The sequence below is a fragment of the Arachis stenosperma genome, chromosome 4 (genome assembly GCF_014773155.1).
Source record: "Arachis stenosperma cultivar V10309 chromosome 4, arast.V10309.gnm1.PFL2, whole genome shotgun sequence".
Classification (NCBI taxonomy): domain Eukaryota; kingdom Viridiplantae; phylum Streptophyta; class Magnoliopsida; order Fabales; family Fabaceae; genus Arachis; species Arachis stenosperma.
The window spans coordinates 8,253,002-8,268,841 of record NC_080380.1 but is presented as its reverse complement, the minus strand read 5'-3'; positions in this window follow the sequence as shown (position 1 = coordinate 8,268,841).

Here is a 15,840-nt window from a genome sequence, read left to right as displayed (position 1 = left end):
ATGATTTTCATTGGGTGAATGTTGGATGGTGGTGGAGGAAGAGGTGGTGATACTTGTGATGAAGAAGAAGAGATAATGAGTGGTTGAAGAGGTGATACTATTTCTATATCTGAAGTTGGAATTGGGCCAAGAGGCATTGTGGGAGATTGAAGGTCACGATTTACTGATGTAAGATGTGAAGTTGAGTGAGGCAGATTTGAAGAGGGAGGGGAGGAGATGGAGGGAGAAATTGGTGGTTCTAAAGGAGGTGTGTGGAATTGAATTGATGATGGTGGTCTAGGGATAACTTGTGGTGTAGGTAAGAGAGGTGAGGAGTCTGAAATAGAAGAATGTTGTGAAGTAAAATGGAAAGAGTATGAAAATCTTGTTTCATCAAAAATAACATTTCTTGATATATATAATTTACCTGATGGAGAAAGACACTTATAGCCTTTGTGACTAAAATCATAGCCTAAGAATAAACATAAATGAGATTTTTAATCAAATTGATGTTTGTTGTAAGGCCTCAAGAGAGGATAGCAAGCACAGCCAAATACTGAGAAAAGTGTAATCTGGTTGCTGATGAAAGAGTTTCTCCAAGGAAGATAATTGATTGAGAACAGGAGTGGAAAGTCGATTAATGAGATAAGTAGCAGTTTAGAATGCATAATCCCAGAACTGTAATGGAAGAGCAACTGTGGTAAGAAGTGATAGACTAACTTCTGTAAGATGTCGATGTTTTTTTTCCACTGTCCCTTGTTGTTGATGTGTATAAGGACATGAAAGTCTATGAATAATTTCCTGCTCAGTCAAATAAGTCTTAAAGGAATTAGACAAAAATTCAAGACCATGATCACTTTGTATAGCTTTAAGCTGATGTCCAGTTTGTCTTTCCAAAGTAGTTTTATATTGTTTAAAAGCTGCTAAGACTTCAGATTTATTAACCAGAAGAGAAAGAAAAGTGTATCTACTATAAGCATCTACAAAACTAATATAATATCTAAAACCATTCTTAGAAACTATAGGAGCTCGTCCCAAATATCTATGTAGATAAGTTCTAAGGGATGCACATATACAGATTAAGAATTTGAAAAAGGTAATTGATGTAACTTAACCATAGAACAGAATTCACAAATAGATATAGGAGTAGATCATTTTGGATGTAAAATTTGATTTTTATTCAGAATATGTGAGACAATTTTCATAGAGGGATGGTCAAGTCTCTTATGCCATGTATCTACAGAATTATTAAGAATTGAAGTAGCAGTTAATGCAGTTTGTTGCTTTACACAATTTGGGGTTGGAAAAAGAGTTTTTGGTACAAACAGATTGGAAAACACATAAATTCTATTCTTAGCTATCCCTTGAAGTAGATGATTCCTGGTAGCTTGATCACGAACAAAGAAATGGTGAGGCCAAAACTAAAAAAAGACCGAGTTATCAGCTGCAAATTTGGAAACGCTCAAGAGATTTTGGGTTATTTGAGACACAAGTAATAGATTAGTTAATTTGAAAGAAAGAGCAGTATTTGAATCATAAAGAGTAGAAGAACCAGAGTTAGAAATCTTGATACCTTAACCATTACCTATATACAACTGATCTTACCCAATCTGATTCTCAGCAGCTTGAAGAAGGTTATTAGGTTCAGCTGTCACATGGTGACTGAAATTGTTGGTCAAATCTGTAATAACAACTCCAAGCAGCATGTCCGGGACTATTACAGATCTGACAAAACAAGCGACTTGAGTTGGTAAATCTACCACCTCTCATGAATCTTCCTCCTCTTCCTCTGCCTCTAGAAGGATTGTAGTTTCTTTGAAAATTCTGATCCGAAGGGTTAGAAGATTTAGATAAATTGGCTAAAGAAATTGGTTGTGAAGGTTTCTTGAATCAAGTTAGCATGTCTTCATATGCTACCAGGTATGATTCTGTTTCAGCTACTGTAAAATTGTCCATTTTAGCCATGACAGTGACAATGAAGCCTTGATATTCTTCAGCGACTCCATCAAGAATGGTTTAAATATATTCATCTTCAGAGAACGGTACCTCTAAGGCAATTAATGAATCTACTAATTGCCTAATTTTTGTAGGATATTCAGTAGCGGTAGTAGTGAGTCTTACAGACTTTAATTGTGATCGAAGACTCTGAATTCTTGCCATTGATGATGCTGTAAAGAATTCAAGAATAGTATCCTACATCTCATAGAAGAATTTGCAATGCACAATCTTGTTTTTGAAGGTTATATCCATAGATGCCAATAGCTAGGTCATAAGAGATTTGTCTTGGAGTCTCCATTCTTTGAAGGTTTCTGATTCAGTCTTTGTTGGCTTTGCTGGGTCTCCAGAATCCACCATTTGAGCTGGGATGTTTTCCTTCTTGAAGTGGCTTTCAAGATTTTGGCTTTCCACTATGATGATTGCAGTTTGTTTCCACGTTAGGAAGTTGTTGCCGTTAAGCTTATCAGAGATAACTAGTAAACAATATTTGGAGTTAGAAGCGTTAGAAAGGATCATAGCCATGGTATCAACCATTAGGCTCTGGATATCATGTAAAGTTTCTGATAAGAGTAGTAAAGTTGATAATGCAGAAAATGAAAATGTAAAATACAGAGAGAAGAACAGAAAAGAAGTAAATTGAGAGAAAATCAGAATAAACTATCATGTATAAAACTCTCTTCTTTATGTACAAGGCATTGTTTATTTATAAAGACATATTGTGTAACTGAATTTTGTAATAAAATTTTAGTTATTGACTCAACTACACATAATTAATTAAGATCTGTAGTTTCTTAATCTTGATTCTTGACAAGGAAAATGAGATTGTATGGGCAACTTTGCATAATTCTATTTACTTATATGACATTCACTTTTAATGTAAAAATTAAAATTCTATTCAAAATGTAAGGATATTAAGAATGTTCATATCTATAAATTTGTAGTAATTATCTATATCTAATATGCAATTTATAAATATAATTCAATTCATAAGATGATTGGATTAAAAACGAATATGACCCGTTGATCCACACTCTAATCAAATTGTAAATATTATATTTATATTTGTGGATTTATTCTGTATAAAATAATAAATAAATAAATAACATATATGTTGTATTATTATATTTATTTAAATTAATAATTATTATTTAAATACATTATATTATATTATTTTTGTTATTTAAAAAAAAATATTTTAATAAAATATTTTAAAACTAAATATGTTTAAAGCACCGTGGTCTTTAATAGAAGAATCAAGAATATGACCAATATTTTCATGGAAGATATCGCATGTCAGTTGAAGAGAGGGCAAAATATAAACTAACATAATATGATGGTCACTGCTATCTTTCAAGGTTTTTACAAGGGAAATTATATTTTATACTCTTGATGTTTAAGGATAATTTTAACTTTATCTTAAGTTTCATTTCATTATCTTTTTTTAGTTAAAGATTATTCAAAGTTTATTTTCACTTTTTTTTTTTCCATAATTCGAGAGACAAGCTAACTTGCAATAAGTTATTCTATTTCATTGATTTTTTATCTAAATAAAATAAAAAATATCAACTTATCTCAAATTAACTTTGATTACCGTGCCTTTTATTATAATATATTTTTTTTCATGGAGAAGTTAACTAATTTATATATGCATCTTTTATGTAAAATAGTTTTTTTTTCATATTTTATATTTATATAAATTTAAAAATATTATTTATACACTAAAATCAACTATTATATATTTATATATAAATATATGTATAATTTAATTTATTTTAAATATATATTTTATATTTTAATATATATTCTATACTAGTGACTAATTTTAGTATATATCTAATATAATTAATATGAATATTTATAAATTATTTGAATACATTTTTTTTTATTAACAAAAATCTGTGTAATTTTAAAAATACAAGAATGACCTACGAAATTTAATTTAAATATTAAAAAGTTTATATATAAAAATTGATAGGGTAATTTACTAATTTACAACCCAATTAAAAAAAAAAAAGCAGTCAGTGAAATTACTTACTTCTTGTTGTTACCCTATTACTTATTAGTAAGGACAATGCTAATAGATAGGTTAAAGTTGTAACTTGAAAGGTATTGAATCCATAAACAAAATCTAAATACAACCAAAAAAAAAAAGTATTTAAGGGTAAAAGAACAAAAACTACATATATATTGTATATATTTTTTTTGATCATTTGATAATTAATAGGGTCTATCAATGGCGATATTTCCTAAGGAGGTTCACTACTTTGGTCTTATTCCGATTTTTTTATACTCTTTAAATCAATTTTTTATCACATGAATAAAAACTCAAAATAAAAGAAAATTGAAAAAAAAAAGAAGAAAGAAATATAAGGAAAAACAACAACAATGTACATACCAAAATAAAAAGAAAAAAAAATTGCATGTACCAAAATTTCATTATTGTCAACGTTGACTCCTTGACTGTGCCGACACTCTTATATTTGCGTTTTACATTTGCTATGATTTGGGAACAATTGAGATGTGCCCAAAATCTAATTAGGTTTAGGGTTAACTTCAATTCAATCCCTTCATTTGTTAAATGTATTAATTAAATACCATAGCTCTAGTATAAATATAAGAAAAAAAAGTTATAGTAATGGTAAGAATTAGGCTTGGTTGAATAAAATTTTTTAAAAATGGGTTTGTGTTTTTTTAAAACACAAATTTTTTATATTGTGTTTAATCATGTACTTATACTTATTGTTTTAAAAAGATAAGAGTGTTTTTAAAATTATCTAAAGTAAAAAATTAAAATTAAGAAACCTAATATAATTTTATACATTAATTAATATTTAAATTTATTTCTTATATTAATATTTATTATAATATTTTTAAATTCTAAAAACTATTTTACTAAGTCCATTTGTTATTATTTTATACTTATTAAAAAAATTATTTTAAATGGAATTTATCAAATATAAATTCTATAATTTTTATAAATTATTTTTAAAAAATAAAAGTTTTATGAGACCAATGTCCAATTTAAATAACAACTTAATTAAATTTATTTTAGAAAAATAATTTAAAATATAAAATTTTTTATTAAAAGTGTTATTTTATGTTTAAATTTTTAATTATAAAAGTACTTGTTTAATAAATAAGAGTGATAAAATAAATTTTGAGAAAAAAAGTTATATTTTTTACTTTTTCAAAAATATTTAAATACTTTTTAAAAAAATTAAAAACATCTTTTAAAAATTATACTAAATAATATTAATATGATTTTTTATCTTTCAAAAGTAAAATAAATTAACTTTTGCCACTTTTCAAATGGGTTACAAACCTTAAATTTATAACCTTTTACAAATTATGTACTATCAAGAAAAAAGTTTTCCACCATCAGTAATGATCCCTTCCTAGTGTGTTAACTACGCGAGTACATGATTTTTATTGTATTGAATTTGCGAGTACATGATTTTTGTTGTATTGAATTTGAAATGTATTAATTACTTCGATCTTTAATGTTCTGGATCCCACACAATTAGGACCCTACTAAGAAAATGATATGAATTTTCTTTTTTACTAGAAAATGATATGAATTGCCGACACTATAATGGAATTTTACTTTATGATTTTTATTTTTTTTTTCCAATAAATTTCCAAAATCCCATACATTAATACAACTTTTAGTAAATGGTAGGGTTTGACGCATTTGACTAATTAGTAATTACTAATTACCATGTTGATTTTATTTTTTTGATTATGGCCATAGAAGATAATACTTACAGTTTGTTTGAATGAGTTCATAATAAAAATATCTTTTTTTAAGTTATTTTATAAAAAAAAATTATAAAAAAATAAAAGTAATTTTATATTTAAATTTTTATATAAAATTTTTTTTATTTATTAATTATATTTGATTATAACTATATAAAAGTATTTTTTATTATGTAAAAAATATCTTTTTTAAAAAAAAGATCTTTTAAAAAAATTATAAATTATAATTTTTTTAAAAAGTTTTTTTTAATATTTTTATTTTTATTATTAAAAATTTATTAAATGCACTAAAAAAATTGTATTAAAAAAAATCTTTTTTTTATCAACTTAATATATAACGCCTAAACAAGTAGTTAAGTACTTAACAATCACTCATTTTGCTAATGCTATTATCTATTTTTTTAATTTAATATTATTGTTATTATTATATTAGATATACCTTGCTTGATTAATAAGAAAGGTAAAGATTTCTCTTTATTACCACATTAAAATTCTTAGCTACAGTTAAGAGTTTAGTTGAGTACACCATGGCACACAAATATTTTTTTTAATTTGGAGAACTCAATCTTGTTCACAAAGTTATCTATTGGATGAAGCATGATATATAGTAAGTGGTCAAGTAGCCAGGGTCTAACATTACCACAAATCATATTAATAATAAATAATTAAAAATAGACATATGGACAAGCATGCTGTATTCAATTATTTTATGGATTCTTCATATATATTTTATTTTATTTTATTATGATATATTTATTTTTTTAAACTTTTTTTTCCATTATTTTGTAAGTGAACTGAATTTTAAATAAGTTTTCTCTTAAAGATAATTTTATATATAAAATTTGAATCTGTCTTTTGTTGCATGAAGATATGATATTCTACTCTAAATTAGCCAGACAGTAAATCTATTCTTTAAGATTCGAGTTAAAAATTTGCATGATATATTATTATTATTATTATTATTATTATTATTATTATTATTATTAGAGAAAATAGAAAATCAATGTGGGTGTATAATAATGTTTTTAAATTATATTTACTGTTATTAATATTGTTCGTATGTTGAGGATTTCTTTATCCACATGTTGCAGCCTACTAGGGTTATTAGCTGTGTCAGGAGACAACAGAATATGTCGTTACACGACCAGATTATATTGTATCTAGAGACCGCGGGCTTGTATCACTTGGCTGGGCTAAACAGTCAGTGATTCTGGGTTGATGAGCCTCTACTTAGCGCATTCGTTGAGAGGTGGCGTCCTGAGATCCACACCTTTCACATGCCGTTTGGAGAGTGCACCATCACTTTGCAAGATGTGGCATATCAGCGGGGTTCGCCCATCGATGGGGAGGCCGTTAGTGGGTGCCTGACTGACTTTGAGAATCTGATGGAGAACGGAAGACCCGCATGGACATGGTTTCGCGAGTTGTTTGGCGAGTTACTGCCGCAGAATAAAGTCAAGCAGATGATGGTGTGCTACACATGGTTCCATGAGAGGTTTCAGGTTCTACCAGCAGATGCGAGTGAAGAGATCGTGCGTATATACGCGTGTGCTTATATTCTGATGTTGTTGTCTGGTGCACGAAATTGCAATAACACTTTTGCAATCCCGCACAACTAACCAGCAAGTGCACTGGGTCGTCCAAGTAATACCTTGCGTGAGCAAGGGTCGATCCCACGGAGATTGTCGGCTTGAAGCAAGCTATGGTTATCTTGTAAATCTTAGTCAGGATATCAGAAATTATCAGGATTGATTGTAAGAAGCAAAAGAACATGTAATGGTTACTTGTACTGCAGTAATGGAGAATGGGTTGAGGTTTGGAGATGCTCCATCTTCTGAATCTCTGCTTTCCTACTGTCTTCTTCATCAAACACGCATGTCTCCTTCCATGGCAAGCTCGTGTAGGGTCTCACTGTTGTCAGCAGCTACCTCCCATCCGCGCAGTGAAAGCTAATGCACACACTCTGTCACAGTGCTGCCAATCACCGGTTTGGTTCCCTCCCCTACCGGAATAGAATCACTCTTTTGCGTCTGTCACACCGCCCAGTAGGTTACAGGTTTGAAGCACGTCACAGTCATTCAATCATTGAATCCTACTCAGAATACCACAGACAAGGTTTAGACCTTCCGGATTCTTGAATGCTGCCATCAGGTCCTGCCTATACCACGAAGATTCCGATTAAAGAACCCAAGAGATAACTATTCAATCTAAGATAGAACAGAGGTGGTTGTCAGTCACGTGTTCATGGTTGAGAATGATGATGATTGTCACGGATCATCACCTTCATCCGGATTAGGAACAAGTGTTATCTTAGAATGGAAGCAAGCATGATTGAATAAGAAACAGTAGTAATTGCATTAATCCATCAAGATACAGCAGAGCTCCTCACCCCCAACCATGGGGTTTAGAGGCTCATGCTGTGGAAAGAAACGTGTACAAAATGTTATGGGGTCATAAGGTACGGATACAATGTCAAAAGATCCTATAAGTAGTAAACTAGTGTCCTAAGGTTTACAGAATTGAGTAAATGACAGAAAAATCCACTTCCTGGCCCACTTGGTGTGTGCTTGGGCGAGCAATGAAGGAAATTCGTGTAGAGACCTTTTCTGGAGTTAAACGCCAGTTCTCATGCCAGTTTGGGCGTTTAACTCCAACTTTTATTCCAGTTCCGGCGTTTAACGCTGGAATTTCTGAGGCCGGATTGCTACGCGGGTTTGGGCCATCAAATCTTGGACAAAGTATGGACTATTATATATTGCTGGAAAGCCCAAGATGTCTACTTTCCAATGCCGTTGAGAGCGCCCAATTGGGCTTCTGTAGCTCCAGAAAATCACTTCGAGTGCAGGGAGGTCAGAATCCAACAGCATCTGCAGTCCTTTTCAGTCTCTGGATCAGATTTTGCTCAGGACCCTCAATTTCAGTCAGAAAATACCTGAAATCACAGAAAAACACACAAACTCATAGTAAAGTCCAGAAAAGTGAATTTTAATTAAAAACTAATAGAATATACTAAAAATAACTAAAAGATACTAAAAACATACTAAAAACAATGCCAAAAAGCATACAAATTATCCGCTCATCACAACACCAAACTTAAATTGTTGCTGTCCCCAAGCAACTGAAAATCAAAATAGGATAAAAGAAGAGAATATACTATAGACTCCAAAATATCAAAGAAACACAGCTCCAATTAGATGAGCGGGACTAGTAGCTTTTTGCCTCCGAACAGTTTTGGCATCTCACTCTATCCTTTGAAGTTCAGAATGATTGGCATCTATAAGAACTCAGAACTCAGATAGTGTTATTGATTCTCCTAGTTAAGTATAATGATTCTTGAACATGGCCAGTGTATGAGTCTTGGCTGTGGCCCAAAGCACTCTGTCTTCCAGTATTACCACCGGATACATACATGCCACAGACACATAATTGGGTGAACCTTCTTAGATTGTGACTCAGCTTTGCTAAAGTCCCCAATTAGAGGTGTCCAGGGTTCTTAAGCACACTCTTGTTGCCTTGGATCACAACTTTATTTCCTTCTCTTTTTTTTTTCTTTTCCTTTTTTTTTTTATTTTTTTTCGAAATTTTTTTTTTCACTGCTTTTCTTGCTTCAAGAATCAATTTGGTGATTTTTCAGATCCTCAATAACAGTTCTCTTTCTCCTCATTCTTTCAAGAGCCAACAATTTTAACATTCTTAAAACAACAAATTCAAAAGACCTATGCACTGTTCAAGCATTCATTCAGAAAACAAAAAGTACTGTCACCACATCAAACTAATTCAACTAGTTTCAGAGATAAATTTCGAAATCCTGTACTTCTTGTTCTTTTGTGATTAAAGCATTTATCTTTTAAGAGAGGTGATGGATTCATAGGACATTCATAGCTTCAAGGCATAAACTTTATTAATTTTATTAATTAAGAACAAGACTCAAATATAGATATAAGATGAGACTAAAAATAAAGGAAAAAATAAATAATAATAAAAAAAACGAAAAACAGAGGCTCCTAATGATAGAGGTTTTCACAGAGTTAGGACTCAACAACCTTGATTTTGAGAAGTGGATGCTCCCCCAGCTTGAGAGGAGAGCTTTTGGCGCTTCAGTTCCTTGATTTCACGCCCCTGCTTCTCTTGTTCCTTCAGCATTTTGCAGATCATGCAGTTCTGATTCTGCTGTTCTTCCTTCAGTTGCTCCATAGTCTCTTGCAGCTTGTTGATGGATGCTTCTAGGCTGGCCCAGTAGCCAATTTCAGGGAATTCAGGGAGGAACTCATGCGCCCTCCTCTTGATAGAGTTGTCTTGCACTTGTCCTTCCATTGACTTCTTGGTGATTGGATGTTCAATGGGTATGAACTCATCTACTCCCATCTTTACCCCAGCCTCTTTACAGAGCAAGGAGATCAAGCTTGGGTAAGCCAGTTTGGCTTCAGTGCAATCACATGATGCACCTCCACTGCTTTTCCAAGCATAATGCAGTGAATCATCACTGCTCTCTTGATGGTGACCTCAGAACGGTTGCTAGTGGGCATATGGAACGCCCAATAAAGTCTAGCCAACCTCTTGCAATTGGTTTGAGGTCTCCCCTCTTGAGTTGGTTTGGGACACCCTTAGAATTGGTTATCCACTTAGTTCCAGGGAGGCATATGTCCTCTAGAACTTGATCCAACCCCTTATCTACTCTCACCATCCTCCTATTAAAGGAATCAGGATCATCTTGCAGTTGAGGTAACTTGAAGATTTCTCTTATTTTGTCCAGATGGAAGTATATAACTTTCCCTCTGACCATGGTTCTGTGGGTATGGTAAGCGGTTCCAGTCATTCTTTGCTTATCTGTTAGCCACAGATTTGAATAGAATTCCTGAACCATGTTTCTTCCAACCTTTGTCTCAGGATTGGTCAGAACTTCCCAACCTCTGTTTCGAATTTGCTCTTGGATCTCCGGATATTCATCTTCTTTCAGATCAAATTTAACTTCCGGGATCACTGACCTCAGACCCATTATTTTGTGATAATGGTCTTCATGTTCTTTGGTTAAGAACTTCTCTTCATTCCAAAGATTCTTTGGATTAGTCTCTTTCTTTCCTCTTGAGTTGGTTTGTTTTCCCTTGGGAGCCATGATATTGATGAATCTTGGCTTAGTGATCACGGAAAAGCACACCAAACTTAGAGGTTTTGCTTGTCCTCAAGCAAAAAGAAAAGAAAGAAGATAAGAGAGAGAGAGGGGGAGAAAATTCGAATGGTGTGAGGAAGGAGGGGTGAGGAACGTTCATTTATAGAGTGGGGGGAAGGAGGATTTCGAAAACAAAAGAGAGATTTGAAAGGAAATTTGAAAAGATATGAAAAATATTTGAGAAAAGGGTGAGTTTTTGAAGAAGATTTGAGATTATTTTGAAATAGATTTGAAAAATGGTTTTGATATTTGAAGATTTGAAAGTGAGTGATGAATGATTGAAGTGTCATTTTGTAAAAAAGTATGGGTGAGAAAAGGAAAGTTTGAAAAAATCTGATTTGAAAACAAAATTGTGGTCCCCCCACCTTTCTGGCGTTAAACGCCCAGAATGGTACCCATTCTGGCGTTTAACGCCCACTTGGCACCCTTTTTGGGCGTTTAACGCCCAGCCAGGTACCCTGGCTGGCGTTAAACGCCAGAAAACCTTCCTCACTGGGCGTTTTTCTGAACGCCCAGTGATGCTGCACACCTGGCGTTAAACGCCCAGAATGGTACCATTCCTGGCGTTAAACGCCCAGAATGGTGCCCATTCTGGCGTTTAACGCCAAAAATGCCCCTTACTGGCATTTTTTTGCCAGTTAGCTCATTTTCTCTGCTTTTTGAGCTGAATCCTTCTGTAACTCTGTGAATTCCTTCATTTTTGATACTTGCCTCTGTAAGAACTAATCATACAACTTCCTAATGACTGGGTTGCCTCCCAGCAAGCGCTTCTTTACTGTCTTTAGCTGGACTTTCACTGAGAATCACTCAAATCTCAGTTTTGAGCATTTCTGCTCGAAATTTCCTTCAAGATAGTGTTTGATCCTCTGTCCATTAACAATGAACTTCTTGTCAGAATCAATATCCTGAAGCTCAACATATCCATATGGTGACACTCCTGTAATCACATACGGACCCCTCCACCGGGACTTGAGTTTTCCTGGAAACAGTCTGAGCCTAGAGTTGAAGAGCAGAACTTTTTGTCCTGGCTCAAAGACTCTGGTTGACAATCTCTTGTCATGCCACTTCTTTGCCTTTTCCTTATAGATCTTAGCATTTTCAAAGGCACTGAGTCTGAACTCCTCTAGCTCATTTAACTGGAGCAATCTTTTTTCACCAGCTAACTGTGCATCCATGTTTAGGAATCTGGTTGCCCAGTAGGCTTTATGTTCCAGTTCCACTGACAAATGACAGGCCTTCCCATACACCAATTGGTATGGGGAGGTCCCTATAGGAGTCTTGAATGCTGTTCTGTATGCCCACAGAGCATCATCCAAGCTCTTTGCCCAATCCTTTCTTCGGGACATTACAGTCCGTTCTAGGATTCTTTTCAGCTCTCTGTTAGAGACTTCAGCTTGCCCATTTGTCTGTGGATGATACGGAGTTGCCACTTTATAGCTGATTCCATATCTAACCATAGCAGAGTATAGCTGTTTATTGCAGAAATGAGTGCCCCCATCACTGATTAGCACTCTGGGGACGCCAAACCTGCTGAAAATGTTTTTCTGGAGGAATTTCAGCACAGTCTTGGTATCATTAGTGGGTGTAGCAATTGCTTCTACCCATTTAGATACATAATCCACTGCCACCAGAATGTAAGTGTTTGAGTATGATGGTGGGAATGGCCCCATGAAATCAATTCCCCATACATCAAACAATTCTATCTCTAATATTCCTTGTTGAGGCATGGCATATCCGTGAGGCAGGTTACCAGCTCTTTGGCAACTGTCACAGTTACGCACAAACTCTCGGGAATCTTTATAGAGAGTAGGCCAGTAGAAGCCGCACTGGAGAACTTTAGTGGCTGTTCGCTCACTTCCAAAATGTCCTCCATACTGTGATCCATGGCAGTGCCATAGGATCCTTCGTGCTTCCTCTCTGGGTACACACCTGCGGATCACTCCGTCAGCACATCTCTTAAAGAGATATGGTTCATCCCAAAGGTAGTACTTGGCATCTGAAATTAATTTCTTTCTCTGCACATAACTGTACTCTTTGGGTATGAACCTCACAGCTTTATAGTTTGCAATATCTGCAAACCATGGAGTTTCCTGGATGGCAAAGAGTTGCTCATCTGGGAAAGTCTCAGAGATCTCAGTAGAAGGGAGGGACGCCCCAGCTACTGGTTCTATTCTGGACAGATGATCAGCTACTTGGTTCTCTGTCCCTTTTCTGTCTCTTATTTCTATATCAAACTCTTGCAGAAGCAACACCCATCTTATAAGCCTGGGTTTTGAATCCTGCTTTGTGAGTAAGTATTTAAGAGCAGCATGGTCAGTGTACACAATCACCTTTGATCCCACTAAGTAGGATCTAAACTTGTCAATGGCATAGACCACTGCAAGCAACTCTTTTTCTGTGGTTGTGTAATTCTTCTGTGCATCATTTAGAACACGGCTAGCATAATAAATGACATGCAGAAGTTTGTTATGCCTCTGTCCCAACACTGCACCAATGGCATGATCACTGGCATCACACATCAATTCAAATGGTAATGCCCAATCTGGTGCAGAGATGACTGGTGCTGTGACCAGTTTAGCTTTCAGGGTCTCAAATGCCTGCAAACACTGTGTGTCAAACACAAATGGTGTGTCAGCAGCTAACAGGTTACTCAGAGGTTTAGCAATTTTCGAAAAGTCCTTAATAAACCTTCTGTAGAATCCTGCATGCCCCAGAAAGCTTCTGATTGCCTTAACATTGGCAGGTGGTGGTAATTTTTCAATTACCTCTACCTTTGCCTTATCCACCTCTATTCCCCTGCTTGAAATTTTGTGCCCAAGGACAATTCCTTCAGTCACCATAAAGTGACATTTCTCCCAGTTTAAAACCAGGTTAGTCTCTTGGCATCTCTTCAGGACAAGTGATAGGTGGTTAAGACAGGAGCTGAATGAGTCTCCATATACTGAAAAGTCATCCATGAAGACTTCCAGAAATTTCTCTACCATATCTGAGAAGATAGAGAGCATGCACCTCTGAAAGGTTGCAGGTGCATTGCACAGACCAAAGGGCATTCTCCTATAGGCAAACACGCCAGAAGGGCATGTGAATGCTGTTTTCTCTTGGTCTTGAGGATCTACTGCAATTTGGTTGTAGCCTGAGTAGCCATCCAAAAAGCAGTAATAGTCATGGCCAGCTAGTCTTTCTAGCATTTGGTCTATGAATGGTAAAGGAAAATGATCCTTTCTGGTGGCTGTATTGAGTCTTCTGTAGTCAATACACATGCGCCACCCTGTGACTGTTCTTGTAGGAACCAGTTCATTTTTTTCATTATGAACCACTGTCATGCCTCCCTTTTTGGGAACAACTTGGACAGGGCTCACCCAGGGGCTATCAGAAATAGGATAAATAATCCCAGCCTCCAGTAATTTAGTGACCTCTTTCTGCACCACCTCCTTCATGGCAGGATTTAGCCTCCTCTGTGGTTGGACCACTGGTTTGGCATTATCCTCCAACAGGATCTTGTGCATGCATCTAGCCGGGCTAATACCCTTGAGATCACTTATGGACCACCCAAGAGCTGTCTTGTGTGTCCTTAGCACTTTAATCAGTGCTTCCTCTTCCTGTGGATTTAAAGCAGAGCTTATAATCACTGGAAAAGTGTCACTCTCTCCCAGAAATGCATATTTCAGGGATGATGGTAGTGGTTTGAGTTCAGGCTTAGGAGGCTTATCCTCCTCCTGAGGAATTTTCAAAAATTCCTTTGCCTCCTCTGGCTCTTCCTGATCAGTTTGAGCATCTTTGAAGATGTCCTCAAGCTCTGATTCTAGGCTTTCAGCCATATTGATCTCTTCTACCAGAGAGTCAATAATGTCAGTGTCCATGCAGTCCTCTGGTGTGTCTGGATGCTGCATAGCTTTTACAGCATTCAACTTGAACTCATCCTCATTGACTCTCAAGATTACTTCCCCCTTTTGTACATCAATGAGAGTTCGTCCAGTTGCTAGGAAAGGTCTTCCTAGAATGAGAGTTGCATTTTTATGCTCCTCCATTTCCAGCACCACAAAGTCAGTTGGAAAGGCAAATGGCCCAACCTTGACAATCATGTCCTCTATTATGCCTGATGGGTGTTTAATGGAGCCATCAGCAAGTTGGAGGCATATCCTGGTTGGTTTGACTTCTCCAATCAACCCAAGCTTTCTGATAGTGGATGCAGGTATTAAATTAATACTTGCTCCAAGATCACATAAGGCTACCTTGGTGTAAGTGCCTTCCAATGTGCATGGTATCAGAAAGCTTCCAGGATCTTGAAGCTTTTCTGGTAAGCTTTTTAGAATGACTGCACTGCATTCTTCAGTGAGAAACACTTTTTCAGTTTCTCTCCAATCCTTCTTATGACTTAAGATCTCTTTCATGAACTTAGCATAAGAAGGTATTTGCTCAAGTGCCTCTGCAAAAGGAATCTTTATTTCAAGAGTCCTTAAATAGTCTGCAAAGCGGGCAAATTGTTTATCCTGTTCCGCTTTGCGGAGTTTCTGAGGATAAGGCATCTTGGCTTGATATTCTTCAACCTTAGATGCTGCAGGTTTATTCCTTACAGAAGTGGTTGAAGAAGCCTTGTTAGAGGGATTACTGTTAGCACTCTCAGGTGTCTGATCCTCCCTTGGCGTTTGAACGCCAGGAATGGGTGAAGTTTGGGCGTTAAACGCCAACTTCCCTTCCTTTTCTGGCGTTTGAACGCCAGAACTGGGCAAGGAATGGGCGTTTAACGCCAGCTTTCCTTCCCTTTCTGGCGTTTGAACGCCAATATTCCTCTCTGGGCTCTTACTGTCCTCAGAGGGATTTTGAACAGTGGTTTGGTTGTCCTCTGTCATTTGTTCCTTATTTGGCTTTTTGCTCTTTTGAACAGTGTTATTCAAGGGCTTTCCACTCCTCAATTGAACTGCTTGACACTCTTCTGTTAT